Source organism: Elephas maximus, chromosome 9, assembly GCF_024166365.1.
Source record: "Elephas maximus indicus isolate mEleMax1 chromosome 9, mEleMax1 primary haplotype, whole genome shotgun sequence".
Taxonomy (NCBI): Eukaryota; Metazoa; Chordata; class Mammalia; order Proboscidea; family Elephantidae; genus Elephas; species Elephas maximus.
The window spans coordinates 104,151,928-104,168,797 of NC_064827.1; positions in this window are offsets into that span (position 1 = coordinate 104,151,928).

A 16,870-nucleotide genomic window follows, 5' to 3' on the forward strand; every position below is an offset into this window, starting at 1 on the left:
CTAGCCAAATGGTTGGCGTTTCAAATTCACCCAGAGGACAGGCCCGGGGATCTGCTTTCAAAAGGTCATAGCCTTGAAATTCCTATGCAGCACAGTTCTACTCTGCACACATGGGGTCACCATGAGTCAGAATTGACCTCATGGCAACTAACAAGAACAACAGCAACAACAGATCTATAGCAGAGAAAAGTAGATGGAAAGAGAGTAATGTAGAGGAAGACCCACTAATATGGGACACAAGCTTCCGTTATGGGATGAATTGTGTTCCCCCAAAAGATATGTGAAAGTCCTAGCCACTCCCACCACCCTGATACCTGTGAATGTGAAATTGTTTTTGGAATTAGGGTCTTTGAAAATGTTATCAGTTATCATTAGGTCATACTGGAGTAGGATGGGTCCTAATCCCATCTGGGTGGTGTCTTACAAAAGAGAAGGGACACAGAGAGACAGACAGAGACTATGGGCATGTAAAGATGCATCTGGAAGCCAAGGAATGCTGGGAGCTACCGAAAGCTGGGAGGCACAAGAAATGATCTTCCCCTAGAGCCTTCAGTGAGAATACAGCTCGCCAATGCCCTAAATTCGACTACTAGCTTCCAGAACTGTGAGACAATAAATTTCTGTTCTTGTAAGCCACCAAATTTGTAGTACTTTGTTCTGGCTGCCACAGAAAATTAACACAGCTTTTGAGTCTTCCTGTGATTGAGATTTCAATTTATAATGTCATCTCTTAGAGGACTTCCCTCACCACCCAGTTGCTTCCATCACATAGCCTTATTCTGATTATTTGGAAATAATTTGTTATAATCTGACATTTTCTTGTTTGTTTCCTATTATTTGTGCTCTGCAACCTTAAAAGAGTAATGTCTATCTTGTTTACTGCTGAGTCTCTAGAACCTACAGTGTGCTCTGAGGTGCTCTGTATGTCAGAGTAGACCTGTGCTACATAGGGTTTTCAATGGCTGATTTTTGGAAGTGAAAAAGCAGATATCCAGGCCTTTCTTCCTAGTCTGTCTTAGTCTGGAAGCTCCTTTATCATGGGTGATCCTGCTGGTATTTGAAATACTGGTAGCATGACTTCCAGCATCACAGCAACATGCAAGCCACCAGAGTACGACAAACTGACAGACAGGTGGTGAAGATATAATTAGCCAGCCCCATTTTAAAGGATATAAAAACTGACTCAAAATAATTACATATTTTTTTTCCAAGGGCGTTTAGCTACTTATCAGAAATTCCAGGTTCTAGTCTTGGCTTTGCTGCTTATGTAATGTTTCATGTTTCAATCTTCACCTGTGCCATCAATCTCAAACCTCCTCAAAGTGAAGTCAGCTAACCCATCCTACAAAGCTGAGCGTAAACCAAACCAAACCCACTGCCTTTAAATTGATTCCGACTCATAGTGACCCTAGAGGACAGGGTAGAACTGCCCCACAGGGTTTCCAAAGCCATAATCTTTATGGAAGCAGCCTGCCACATCTTTCCTCAGGGGAGAGGCTGGTGGGTTCACACTGCCAACTTTTCAGTTAGCAGCTGAGGACTTTAACCACTATGCAGCCAGGGCTGAAAGCATCCCCCAAATCAGAGCAATTAAAATATGTGTTCAGGGAATGAGAGAAAATAACCTGGATTACTTACACACACACACACACACACACACACACACACGGCTACATTTTATGATTATCCAGATAGATACTGATAATCACTGACAACACCGTGTACAATAATTAACAAGTTACATTTTATACTGGGGTATTATAGATAATAATTATAAGGAGATAATGATACCCTATACTTGCATTGCACTTTTCTTTCTCCAAGGAATTTAAAAATCTATTATTTCATTTTATCATTAAAATGATGCCTTAAGTCCTATAGTATTGTATTTTTAGCAGGTTGTACAGTCAAATGTCTCCAAAATACTGTTTGCAAACTATAACAGAAGGCCTAGAGAGTAGCGTAGGATAAAAAGGAAGTTGAATTTCCTCTCAAAATACCTGGCAACAAATTAAAAGTGGGGAAAGGGAAATCTTACATATTTAAACACTCAGCTATGTAATTCCCTTGGGATTTCAGACTCTGTTCATAGTAATGAATGTTCTGGCATCAACTGTAACTGCAAGTTGTCTTCATTATGTTAAAGAGTAATGTGTCAGTGAGCGTTTTTGCTTTCATTTGTTGCTGGGATTAAGACCACATTTAGTAATTAGCTATAACTCATTTGCCTTAGCAATAACCCAGAATTATTCATAATCTCGTGTGTAATGGAGCGCACAACACAGTTGGCCCACGCTGCCTTTTGGGTACTGACCCGTTAGTGAGAGGTCATCCCAGGCGGGGGCTTTCCACAGCCCATGGGCCTAGTAGACAACATGTAAAAATAATTTGCTAGAGACACCATAAGGACATTGTGCACACAGGGAAAGCGTCTTAATTTTCTTTTAAGTGGAAAAACAGAAATAATATTTTGAAGCATTTATTCATCAAAAAAAATGTTTTGAAAGAGAGTGTGCTTGGTGGGCTTTCCCTGGAGTAGGCAGTGCAGGTTCGCTCTTGTATAAAACTCATGTGTCTGCTGGGGGTAGAGAGCCACCTGGGAGAAGGGAGTGGGCTGTGAGGTATAACACTGAGCCAAGAGATCCTTGGGCTAGAACATTCTAGAGTCTCAGTGCACATCCCTGTTGGACCCAAACCTACACACAAACACTGTGTCCCCTTTACTATGCGGGACACTAAAGCAGGCTTATGAACAAATCCCTCACAAAAAACCAGTTGCTCCACTGGGTTTTCAGTGGCTGCTATTTTGGAAGTAGAACACCAGACCTTTCTTCCAAGGCAACTCTGGGAGGACTCAAACCTCCAACCTTTTGGTTAGCAGTTGAGTGTGTTAGCTGTTTGCACCACCTAGGGAATCTGAAGCTTTTGGTAGTGGGGTGGAATGTGGGAAAATCGGTTTGCAGGAATCATGTCTCATAGGTTTTTAGTCTTTTTGAGTAAGAGAATAAATTACTCCTAATTAACTTTCATAGCTTAGGTTTATATTCTGTGTCATTGTGGTTAAGATTAGAGAATTTTTAGAATGACACAGAACTGTGTCCCACTGCTGTCTCTACTGTACACCAGTTGGACAAGATAATTCCTCTTCCTGAGTCCAATTTCCTCTTGGGTAAAATAATTGTCCTATCTCATTAGGTTGTTGTGAGGATTAAAGGGATAACGATGAAGCCCTTAGCATAGCCCTTGACATTAAGTATGTCTTATATCCCTATTGTTGTTATTAATGACACTACCTTATAAAAGTAAGGAGCCCTGGTGGTGCAGTGGTTAAAGCACTCGACTGCTAACCGAAAGGTTGACTGTTGGGAACCACCAATGGCTCCACAGGAGAAGGATGTGGCAGTCTGCTTCCCGTAGAGATTTATAGCCTTGGAAACCCTATGGAGTCACTGTGAGTTGGAATCTGCTTGAATACAGTGGGTACCTCATAAAATGATGTGTTCTGCACTATTTGACCCATATGATAACCACGCGATTGCATCATCACCATTTGACAAGTAAAGAAAATGAGCCCCAGAAAAGGTATATAGTTTGTTGAAGGTAAGACAATTAGCAGGTGTAGCCAGAACTTAGAATTCTGGTTGATCACGGCTTCCCTTCAAAAGGTTCACTGATTAAAGGTAATAGCATGAAATATATTCTATTGTTAGCCAGCCTTCTATGCTTTCTCCATATAAAATTGTCCAAAATATAATTTCCTTCCCTCCAGCTCCTTCAGCTATGCCTTACTAGATACTCTTCTTTTTAATTAGTTAAGAAATGTGGTAGGCAGAATAATGTGCCCCAAAGATGTCTCTAATCTCTAGAACCTTTGAAAATGTTACATTACATGGAAAAGGAGAACTAAGATTGCAGACGGAATTAAGGTTGTTAATCAGTTGACATTTAAATAGGGAGATTATCCTGGATTATTGGGGTGGGCCCAATGTAATCATGAGAGTCTGTAAGAGTGGAAGAAGGAGCTAGAAGGGGAGATTCAGAGAAGGACTTGATGGGAGAAATCAGTGATGTGAGAAGGACTCCCAGCATTGCTGACTTTGCAGGTGGAGGAAGGAGCAACAAACCAAGTGGTGCAGGCAGTCTCTACCCAAAAACCCAGTGCCATCGAGTCAATGCCTCTAGGAGCTGGAAAAGACAAGGAAATTGATTCTTCCCCAGTATGTGGGAAGATGCCAATTCTACCTCTTACTAGCTTGAGAAAGGCATTGCACAGCTCTGAGCCCCACTTTTCTCCTCTTTAAAATACAAGTGACTTTCTTGCCGTCCCCCTAGATTTTTACAGGAGTTGGAGTTGGTCTGTAAAATACCAAGCCAGTAAGAGCTACCAAAGTGTTATTTAATCTGTATGATTATCTATGTAATTTTTTAAAGTTACCACCACAGTATTCTAGTTCTTACTCATGATCTTTTTGTGTTTTGGAACAATGACAACAACCTATAGAACTGCCCCATAGGGTTTCCAAGGAGCAGCTGGTAGATTTGAACTGCCTGCCGAGCTTTTAGTTAGCAGTGGAGCTCTTAGCCACTATGCCATCAGGCCTCCAATAACAATGTCCTCTAATGTTAGTGTTTGTGATTTTGATTCCATTAATTCTACTCATACGTTTTGGACATTGCAACAGGCCGTTCATAGTTCTTGCTGTAGCACCAGGTTCAGAGATGATCAGTCCATAATTTTGTCCTTAGGAAGCCTAACATTTCATGGGGGTGGGCTTGAGGGTGGGGTTAGGACAAACACAAAAAGCTCATATAGTGCAATAGAGGATTGTGGTGGATAAGCGCTGAAAGAAATGTACCAAGTGCTATGGAGTAACAAACAACAACGTTGGTGGGAGTGATTGCGGAAGGATTGTATAAAGAGTGGGTGCTTGTGAGTGTTGAAGAGTTTGTAGTGTTTTCGAGGGCAGAGGTGATGAAAGAGGGCATGGAATAGAAGAGATGACATGATGCAAGTTATGGAAGGAGTAAAAAGTCCTCCAGTTTGAACATTAGGGCTGAGTTCTGGGGAAGGGAGACATAAGCCTGATGAGTCATGCCAGTATACACAAAGCTAACTAGGACTTTAGGAGTCCCTGGGTGGCACAAACGGAAAGGCTGGCAGTTCAATCTACCAGCCACTCCTTGGAAACCCTATGGGGCAGTTCTATTCTGTCTTACAGGGTCACTATGAGTTGGAATTGACCCCATGGCGATGGGATCAGCTGAAAGGTTGGCGGTTCGAACACACCCGTAGGTACCTGGAAAGACAGGCCTGATCCATTCTACTCTGACACACATGGGGTTGCCATGAGTTGGAATTGACTCAATGGCAACTAACAACAACAACAGCTAGTACTTTAGGAAGCTGTCATCTGGCAGGGATATGTAGGATGAAGTAGAATGGGAAGAGGCAAGATTGGGTGGCTGGGGGTGGGAAGAATGAAGTGGTAACCAGCTGCAGTATAGGTTAGTGTTTCTCTACTGCTTTTTCATTTTCTCCTCCCTAAGAAGCCTTTTTTTTTTTTTTAAGAAGCCTATGTAGACATTTTTTTAAATCCTAATTCCTTCCTCCATAAACATTTTAATAATACACGTATACTGTATATCTATTTCTATATGTATGTTTATCTGTGAGGACACTGGTGGTTCAGTGGTAGAATTCTCACCATCCATAAGGAAGACCCGGGTTTGATTCCCAGCCAATGAACCTCATGCATAGCTACTGCCTGTCAGTGGAGGCTTGAGTGTTACTATGGGTTCTCTATACATTTGCCTATTCTAGATATTTCGTAAAAGTACGATCATACAATATTTACCTTTTATGTCTGACTTATTTACTTAGCTTAATGTTTTCAAGGTTCATCCCTGTCATAGCATGTATCAGGATTTCATTTCTCTTTAAAAAAAAAAAAAAAAAAAATTTTTTTTTTTTTTTTTTTTTATGGCTGCGTAAATACTCCATTGTTTGTATATATCACAGTTTGGTTATCCATTCATCCGTTGGTGGACACTTGAATTGTTTCCACCTATTACCTACTATGAATAATGCTGCAATGAACATTGGTGTACATTATCTATTTGAATCTCCACTTTCAGGAATATACCTAAGAATGAGTTGCTGGGCCATGATCTTCACACTTTTGGTGAGTACTGGTGTGATATTTGAGTTTGTGTGATATTTTTTCATGATTATATTGAGGTTGGGCATTTTTGGCAGGAATATTCCAGAAGTGGTGTTGTGTCCTTCTTCTTCTTCTTTTTTTTTTTTTTTTAAATAATCTTGCTTTGTTTTTTTTTTAATTTCCCTGTCGGGTTGACTTCTGATTGCTCTGCCCAGTGTTCTAGTCTTGGGTTGATACCTGATATTATTGATTTTCTAAGCAAAGAACTCCCTTTAGTATTTCTTGTAGTCTCGGTTTGGTTTTTACAAATTCTCTAAACTTGTGTTTATCTGGAAATGTCTTAATTTCACCTTCATATTTAAGAGACAGTTTTGCTGGATATATGATTCTTGCCAGTCAATTTTTTTCCTTCAATATTTTAAATATTTCATCCCATTGCCTTCCTGTCTGCATGGTTTCTGCTGAGTAGTCCGAGTTTATTCTTATTGGCTCTCCTTTGTAGGTGACTTTTTGTTAACCCCTTGCTGCTCTTATAATTCTCTCTTTATCTTTGGTTTTGGCAAGTTTGATCATAATATGTCTTGGTGACTTTCTTTTAAAATCTACCTTATGTGGAGTTCGATGAACATCTTGGATAGATATCTTCTCATCTTTCACAATATCAGGGAAGTTTTCTGCCAACAAACCTTCAACAATTCTCTCTGTATGTTCTGTTATCCCTCCCTGTTCTGGTACTCCAATCACTCGTAGGTTATTTCTCTTGATAGAGTCCCACATGGTTCTTAAGTTTTCTTAATTTTTAAAATTCTTTGATTTTTCTTCAAATATATTAGTGCCAAGTGATTTATCTTCGAGTTCAGAAATTCTAGTTTCTACTTGCTCAATTCTGCTCCTCTGATTTTCTTTTGAGTTGTCTAATTCTGTAACTTTATTGTTAATCTTCTGAATTTCTGATTGCTGTCTGTCTATGGATTTTTTCAGTTTATTAAACTACTCATTATGTTGCTGAATAATCTTTCTAATTTCTTCAGTTGCTTTATCTGTGTGTTCCTTGGCTTGTTCTGCATGTTGCCTCATTTCCTTCCTGATGTCTTGAAGGGTTCTGTAAATTAAACTTTTATATTCTGCATCTGGTAATTCCAGGAATGCACTTTCATCTAAAAGATCCCTGGATTCTTTGTTTTGAGAGCCTATTGAGGTGATCATGGCCTGTTTCTTTATGTGACTTGATATTGACTGTTGTCTCCAAGCCATCTACAAGTTATTGTATTAGTTTATGCTTGCTTATTGCATCGTAGCTGCTTGCTTTGTTTTGTTTTGGTATACCCCTATGGGTTGCTTGAGTGAGCTAGCTTGATTATTTTCGCCTTTGGAGCTCTGGTGTCCTGTCCCCCAGCTGGCTAGAGCTGTTATCAGATATATCAGTCTAGGAGTCCATTCAGTTTTCTTGTATGAATTCAGCTCAGGTTTCCAGGTAGGTGATATCAAGCGTGTGGTACAGGCTCTGTCCTACAGTCTTAAAGGGGCAGGGGTGATTGGTGTATATACCAGTATCTGATTGCAGCAGGGGTCACGCTCTGAACAAGGCAGGGGGCTGAGAACAGACCCCCAAGTGTCTCTGAGGAAAGCATGTCCCTGTTCCCTAGAGCGTGCAGGTGGGTGGGTTCTGCAGATGGACCATGGGCACCCAAAGTTTTTGTTGTAAGGACTGGGAGGTACCAGTTATTTCTGGACCTCTGTCTTGGGTGGCTGGGTGACCTGAGCGGAGCTACCAGTCCTTAGGTCCCTGATGTGGGTAGGTGAGGACCTTGTTTAATAGGCAAAGCAATGTCAAACATCAAACACCCACCTCTCCACCACACAGCTGAAATGGCTGGAGTTTGCCAACAAGGGCTTATTCTCCTGAAATAGGCCCACACAGGTCCATGCAGAAGGGAAAGGTGCTCAAAGTCCATGGATGGTTTATGCCTGGACAGGAGCCGCTTCTGTCCTCAGCTCCCCCAGTTAGTGGAGCTGGCAAATTATCTTTTCCCCCAATTGCAATTTTTTTCCTTCCCCAAGGCCAGGAGGATGGCTCTAGGTGCTCAGCAGGGCCTATCTCAGGCCCAGGGAATTCACCTGCTGAAGCTGGCTTGGGGGTGGGGGGGGGGTTGCGGTGAAATATACGCAGGTACTCAGCTTTTGCCGAGAGCGCCGTTCCTCTCAGGTTCCGGAGGTGTGAGTGGGCTGTGTGGCTGGCTGCTTCTCCCTGAGGAAACTGCAGCCAAATGCTAGTACCAGCCTGGCACCACCGCTCCGGGAATGGTGCCTGAGGGCTCCCCGTGATTCAGGTCCGGTAACTCCTCTCCACTTCTGAACAGTCTCTTCCTCCCCCTGCCCATCAGTTCATTTTCTAAGTTTGCCTTTGAAGCTCAGGGCTCCCAGCGTGTCACAAATATACTCTTTTCACTTGTTTTTTTGGGTCTCTGTTATAAAGAGGGCTCGCCAGAAGCGTCTGTCTATTCTGCCATCTTGGCTCCACTGCCGGTGTTGTGTCCTTCTTAATGTGTCATATTAGAGCATACATCATGCCACTATATTTTATTACTGGTGATGCTAATCTCAATAGCTTGGTTAAGGAGGTGTCTGTTGGGTTTCTCCATTATAAACTTACTATTTTCCCTATGTAGTTGATAAATATCTTGAGGAGATATTTTGAGACTATGCTAATATCCTGCTTCTCCTCAAATTTTGCCCAATGATTTTAGCATCCATTGGTACATCTTGCTTGCAACAATTACTACTGGGGTGTTTTCCTAAATGATAATTTTGTGTAGCCCTCATTTTTTCTACATTTATTAATTGGGATTCTTCTGTAAGGAGGAGCTGTCTCTTTTCCCTCATTTATTTATTCAACTATTTATCTATATCAATATGCGCTCATAGATATTTATCATATGGGTTATAATCCAGGACTATCATTATTTATTTTGTTGCTCAAAATGTTCCAGCTTTGGCCATTGGGTGCTACTTCAGGTTGGCTCCTTGTCTTTTTGACATACTTCATTCTTTTTTGAGCATTTCCTTATTTTCTGGCAAAACAAGATCTTCCAATCTCATCTTGAATTTTCCCTGGCCCAGGCCTGAATCAACCAGTTCTCTAAGGAGCTCTGGTTTCTTATATTGGAAAATGGTATATAGAAACCAAGATCTGGGTGCTAGGTGTGTTCAGATTGTTACTGGATTGTCATTGCTCCTAGGCTTTCCCTACTGACAGAGTTAGGAAATATATACACGCATACATTTATATTTTTGTTAAAATGGTGTCATGGTGGGGGCATCTGACCTCCTCTAAGTTCAAGAGGGGAAGAGAAAATCACCATCAGCACCAGCCCAAGACTGATTCCTATAAAGCAGAGGTCAGACATGCGTCCTCTGTCCAATCTTTTTACCAATTCTAACATCAACCATTCCTCCTATGACATTCTCTACTTCTTTGCTGAGTTCAGTAATTCATTGTGATGGGCACACAGAACTCATAGACAATATTCATGATTGTGGGGTTTATTAGGGAAGTAACAGGTTACAATTCAGGTTCAGAAACACTCAGAATACAGTTCTTCAGTCAGGGCAGCTTCTCCTCAGCCATGCCTGCAGGCTTGGCCCACAGCCTTTCGGCCCTTGGCCCTCAGCACCTCAGCACCTTGGGCCTCTTGGGCAGCCCCAGCCTCTGCCCTGCTCAGGCAAGTGTTACAAAGCTCTTTAGCTCCACTGATAAGTGCCCAGAGGCACCCCACTCTGCCGGCAAGCCTCCTGCCTGAAGGCACTCAGCTTTCTTGCTCCGTGTGTCAGCAGGTCCACAGCTCTGTCTTCTTCTAGTCTCCTGGTTCTGCTGCCTCTGCTGCCACTGTTTCTCTGATGCTGCTTCTTGCCATCTCTTACAGCCTCTGGTGTTACAACTGTCTCTCTTTTTCTCTGTCTCCTGGGTTCTCAGCACAGGGGCCCTGAGTCCAAAGGATGTGTACCACTCTTAGCTCTTCTTTCTTGGTGGTAGTAAGGTTCCCCCCTTTCCAGCTCTGGGATGGATTATTTTAAGCCTAGCAGGAAGGCAAAACTGACCAATCCCCTCACTAATATTAACTATACCTTATTTGTATGGTCCCACCCCACAAAGGTGTGATGCACCTTATTTGCATTATAGCTAGCTGTCCAATCCCCTTGGTGGACCACAAGCACCTTATTTTCATAGTCTCACCCAGTCATTTGATGGGAGTTAAAAGACCATGGCAAGAAAGGCCATATAAAAGCAATCCATTGCACCACAATTTTTGTATCTATTTTCATGTATGTATGTGTATATATGTACATGTACATATGTGCATTATATATACCTGTACATATTTACATAATATCTATTTGTCTACCTATCTATCTATCTACCTACCGTGAGTTCATACTGATACCTCTGATTCCAGTCTAACATTCTAGGTTCATTCTAGCCTCTCCTTTTCCTTATCTATGACTTCTTTCTCCAGTGGTGAGAAATCTAGATCTCGTTATCTATAGTATATTCACTTATCAAAGAATAAAATAAATAGCTGTAGATTTATGCTATATAAAACTTTGTAGCTAAGGTACTGTGAAAGCACTTTCTGCATGGCAATTTTCCTCAGCCTGTTTCTCAAGCATATTTTACATACAGCCAGCTTACAATTTCTCACCTTTCCCACTGATCCTTCTACCTAGCAGCCTCATGGCTTTCTGCATGCCAAAGGCAATAGTGTAGTCTACGTCAGGGACTATGGCACAATAGCTGGTATACTAAGTTAATTGTATATATCAAGTTGTTCTCAACAAAGAAGTTAGCATCTATCAATCAGAGTTCTGCAGAGAAAGAGAACCTGTAGGAGATATGTAGATATAGATGAATTGGCCCATGTGATTGTGGGGGCTGGCAAGTGTGAAATCAAGGTATCAACAGGCCCATGATCCCTCTGAAGGCTCTAGGGAAGAATCTTTCGTTTCCTCTTCCTAGCTTCTGGTGTTGCCAGCAATCCTTGGCATTCATTGGTTTCTGCCTCTCTCTTCACATGGCTCTTTTCCGTCTGTGTTTCTCCTCTGTGTCTTCACATGGCCTTCTTAAAAAGACACCAGTCATTGGATTTAGGGCCACCATAATCTAGTATGGGACTTCATCTTAACTAATTACATCATCAAAGACCCTATTCCAAATAAAGACACATTCTAAAGTTTCAGGTAGACATAAATTTTGGGGGAACACTTTTCAATTCAGTAGAGATTCCCTAGTTTCAGTTTTATCAGTGAATGTCCTGCATACTGTCTTTAAAAAGGAAATGTTAGTCTCTTTGTATCTGAAACAGATCAGGTATAGAAAGGCAGGTTATCACTATGGTCATTTTTGAGATTTAACCACATGAAGAACTCTATTTTCTTTCCATGATTAATGTTATCAGACAAAACCGTGGCAGGAGTTGTAAGTTCAGAGCAAAGGTCTACTAGATCCATCTGGGCTAATTTTAAATAACTGCTGATAAAACCCCAGTGACGTAGTGGTTAAGAGCTATGGCTGCTAACCAAAAAGGTCAGCAGTTCGAATTTACCAGATGCTCCTTGGAAACCCAATGGAGCAGTTCCACTGTGTCCTATAACGTCACTATGAGTCAGAATTGACTTGACAGCAGCGGGTTTGTTGATAAGAAATACTTCCCTAAAAATTCTTAGACATGCTTGGGAGCTTCTAAGGTAAGCTAGGACTGTTTGGGGTTAATTGGCTATGAGATAACTCTACATAAGACCTTTCTAACTCCTATATCCCCTGAGACTTACCTTGCTCCAAGCTTGAGCAGCCACAGGTTATCAGAGAGATGGGAGGAGAAAAAGAATAAGAGTAAGGTTAAAAACAAAAAAACAAAAGAACTAATCATACCCCTTTCACTCCTGCAGGCCTCCAAGCTGTTTCAGACCCAAGCTGCAGGAAGGGAGAAATTTTATATTGGAACTTGGCACTTTGATTTTACTTTTAAGTGGCTATTTTGATACCTGGGGGTGGGGGCTGGGGAACTAGAAAAGCAATAGGATCTGTCTTGTATTTCAGCTAGGGCAGGGAAGAATGGTTTGGCAATGATTGGCCCTATTTCCTCATCCTAAAACACTTTCTCCTCCCACTATATTTTCATTTTTTCTGAAATTGAGATGTATTTTAGCACCAATGAATACGTTTATTCAAGGTGCTAATTCATTCAATGTATTCATTCAAATGTATTCAATGTACATTTATATTACGAGTGGTTTCTTTCTTTTTTTCTGCATGTTGTTGTTGTTTTTAGGTGCTATTGAGTTGCTTCTGACTCATAGAGACACTACATGCAACAGAACCAAACACCACTGAGTCCTGCACCATCCTCACAATTGTTGCTATGTTGGAGCCCATTGTTGCAGACACTCTGTCAATCCATCTCTTTGAGAGTCTTCCTCTTTTTTCACTGATCCTCTACTTTACCAAGCATGATGTCCTTCTCCAGGGGCTGATCCCTCCTGATAACATGTCCAAAGAATTTAAGATGAAGTCTTGCGATCCTCGCTTCTAAGGAGCATTCTGGCTGTACTTCTTCCAAGACAGATTTGTTTGTTTTTCTGGTAGTCCATAGTATAGTCAATATTCTTCGCTAACACCGTAATTCAAAGGCATCAATTTTTCTTCAGTTTTCCTTATTCGATGTCCAGCTTTTGCATGCATATGAGGAGATTGAAAATACCATGGCTTGGGTCAGATGCACCTTAGTCCTTAAAGTGACATCTTTGCTTTTGAACACTTTAAAGAGGTCATTTGCAGCAGATTTGTCCAATGCAATCTGTCATTTGATTTCCTGACTGCTGCTTACATGGATGTAGATTGTAGATCTAAGTAAAATGAAGTCCTTGCCAACTTCAATCTTTTCTCCATTTATCATGATGTTACTTATTGGTCCAAATGTGAGGATTTTTGTCTTAATTCAGTTGGGGAAGTTCCCACTGTGAAATGTAACTTACATAAAATAGCAATCATAGCAGTCCTCAAGGATGCTGGGGCTCCCTTCACAAATTTGATCCTCACTATTGTGGTAAAAGTTGTGTCCTCTGGGGACTTCATGTGTGGGTCTGTGGGTTTAACCTGATAGTTCCAATCTAACATGCCAATTTCACTAAGCTTTTGGATACCTTCTTCTACAGTATACCAGGGCAGGTCTGGTACTTCAACTTGATTTAGTGTAGGCCACCATGTAATCCATACTTCAGTGAACCAAACAAATAAACTACTAGAGCCTTTCCTAACCTTTCGAGCTGAAACTTTGAATGAAGAATCTGTGCTTAGTGGGTCCGTATCAATAAACTTAGACTTTATGTTACTTGCATCATTATCTCACACCCTTAATAGACATTTCTACACATATTCTCTAGGTACATATTAGAAAAGTCAAGCAATTCTTTTGGAGTGTAGTGTATCTCCTCCTGGGTTACACTTTGCACTTCACCTTTTGGGGCTCACTGGGACTTAAGTCTAGTTATAGGTGTAGAAGCAAAAATGGATGGTGCAGGTGGGTCTTGGGAAGATTCAGCAATGACTTGTGAGACATGTACCTCAGATGATGCCACAGACAATGCCTCAGGTGCTGCCCCAGCTGATATCTCAAAGACACTTCGTACACACCTGGTTTAATCTCATCAGATGGGGGTAGAAGGGATAACGGTTTTCCTGGGGAGGGTGGCTTAGGAAACAAAGAGGGAGTGATCTCTTCAGTTGGGAGTAAGAGGACTGGCTTTGTTGGCAGGAGTGCATCAATGGAATTTAGGGACTCAGTGCCCCCAGTTTTCTGATTATCTGCCCATATGCCCCCCATCCCAAGATTCAGGATCCCATTTCTCTCTAATCAATGCCCTCACTTCAGACACCATTAGAGGTTGGGAATTCAATTGGCATTGTAATTCAGCCTCCCTTGTGATAAGACTCTGGGTCTGGTTTTCAGCAATATCAGCTCTAGTACTACAAGAAATAAGGCTTTTTTTTTCAAGGCACAAGTGGAAACTATGAAGTCATTTATGTGGTGCTTGAGCTGTGACTCTGAAGCCCTGAGCTCTTCTCTTTCTTTCACCACTTTGCCCAGCAAAAATAGGGCCAACCAATCAGCTTCCCTATACTTCTTTCTCTGACAAAATTGTGGAAAAGTATCAAACATGATCACCCAGAACCTTACTTCTTACCAATACTTGATTTATTGGTGGTGATATTTTGCTTATTAATATTGCCAGCTCATCCTATTGATTAGCAAAGCTCTCTTTACTACTGGAGGCATAGTCATCAGGGCTTCTTAAGACTAGTTGGACTTGAGAATCAATTTAGAAAATTCATCCGTATGATTTTATTCCTCTAGAACCACTCTTGATACCAAAGCGTAACTGTTATTAAATCTATAATTATCTGACAACCAATGAATTGAGGAATTACTGCAAGTTCTTTTGTGTAATCCAGTATTCCTGAATTGTGTATGTGATTTTCCCAATGGAAGGCTCCTTCTTAAGAAAATATTCTGAAGCATAAAACTATTCCTTAATTTCTTTTGCTTCCAGACTAAAAATCCCATATTGAGTTAAGAAATGGAAAACAAAATTTCCCATCTTTGGATTTATCTAAAGACAGGTTTTATCTTTTTTGGCAAAACATTTTGCCTGCATTGTATTTTTCTTTTTCATTATGGTCCCAGAAAGGGAGAGGTAAGAGAAAGTCATTTCTATAGGAAAAACTGGAACCAAACTGACAACCTATCTACTTACTTTGCCTTTTCTGTTGTTTTTTTGGAAAGTCAGTGGCAGAACGGAATGAGGTTCTTCAAACTTCAAAACAAAACAAAACAATAACAGTAACAACCACTGCAAAACTTCATCATTTTTGACAATCCACATACAAATTTCTACTTTGAATGATTTAAGGGGGGAGAGTTAGAAACTCATGAAGAGATGGAGTTTCGAATGGAAAAGTTGACAGACTCTCAACTACAAGCGTGTTGCCAGGCGCCACTATAATAAAAGGTGGCAAGGATCCAGGAGTGCTCACAGCTGCATGCCTGAACTTTATTAAAGATCTAAGAATAGTTTGCAAACTCTGGCCAGCTTGTAACTCATTCCTGGCTGACACATTTCAGCTCATAATTAATGTAGTACTAATATGGTCCTTGTTTTTTTATTCTTTTCCTGTAAAACAGGACTGTTCCAAAAGACAAAGATGCACTTCATTTAGCAGTAGGGGAATCCATGACACTGCATTCCCCAAGCAGTTATGCATGGCTGGGATCAGCAGAGGAGAAGGAAATAGGTTTGTTTTTCGTTTGTATCCCCCCCTCCCCGCCCCGAGCAATGTACAGATCCACGGATTTTATTTGAGCCTATGCTATCAAGCTGTTCCCTCATAAAAATCTTGCTTTCCCTTTGATCTGCAAGTAGATAGAAAATGAACAGGAGTTTTTCATTTTGATGAGATCCCATTTATCTATTTTGTCTTTCGCTTGGGTTTTTGGTATCATATCTAAGAATTAAGAGTAGGTCCTGAAGCATTATCCCTATGTTGTCTTGTAAGACTTTTGTGGTTTTAGGTCATACATTTAGGTCCTGGATCAATTCTGAGTTACTTTTTATATATGGTGTGAGGTATAGCTCTAACTTCATTTTTTTGCATGTGGAAATCCATAGAAAGTGGACAACCTTCTTCCCCTTTATCTTACTCCTCATGAACAAATGTAGAAAGACACTGTCTGCAAATGGCATGGTGTGGATGGCCAAAGACCACACATTTTGATAATAAGCCTGTTACTAGTATGTTTGTCATTATTTCCCAGAGTTGCTGCGGTAGATCTGCAGCATCTCTGCTTAGCTGAGGTGGGACTACATTTCCCAGAATTCTGTACCTGCATAGTTCTGGGTTAGCACGGTCACAAGATGTGGCAGACAGTAGTGACACGCAACAGTGTTCTTTTTGCCCCCAGAAGCTTGGGGTTGGTGCATCCATCACAAGTGCATGTTTATCTGTAGGCACACCTCATTGGCATCACCTTTTCCTTCTCCACTGGATTATCCACCAGATTCTCCAGATTCACCAGACAGCCTTCAGCTTCTCCCACTCTTGCACTAAGTGTGTATTTCACTCTTTGACGAAGGGCATCAGAGTCATATCACTGGATTTGGATGTTTGGAGAGACCAACAAGGATTTCAGTCCTTCCTGATGGGTTCCAGCTCATAGCCATGGGTTCCAGTTTGTCATTGCTCTTTCCTACTTTCCTTTCCACTGCCTGCTCAGGTGACTTTAGGACCAGCACCAGATCCAACAACAGCCTTATATAGACAGCTCCTATAATTGTGTCCAGTCAAATCCCCATAAAAAAAAAACCCTTATTTTATACTGCTCCCAGTGATTCTACTGCAATGAGCACACTGTCTGTTACAGTTGCTTAGCCCCTAACAATCTAGCCCTAGCGCAGTGGTCAGTAAGCATTCAGTCTATATTTGTTATTGAGACAGACAGAACAGGTATCTTTATTTCCATTTTAGAGCCCAGGAAACTCTGAGTAGAGAGATTCAGTGACTTGACACAGCTAGAAAATACCAGAAGCAGGCTTTTACCCACACCTTCTGATACCATACTCAGTATACTCTGATTGGGATGTCAATTGAAATTAAAGGA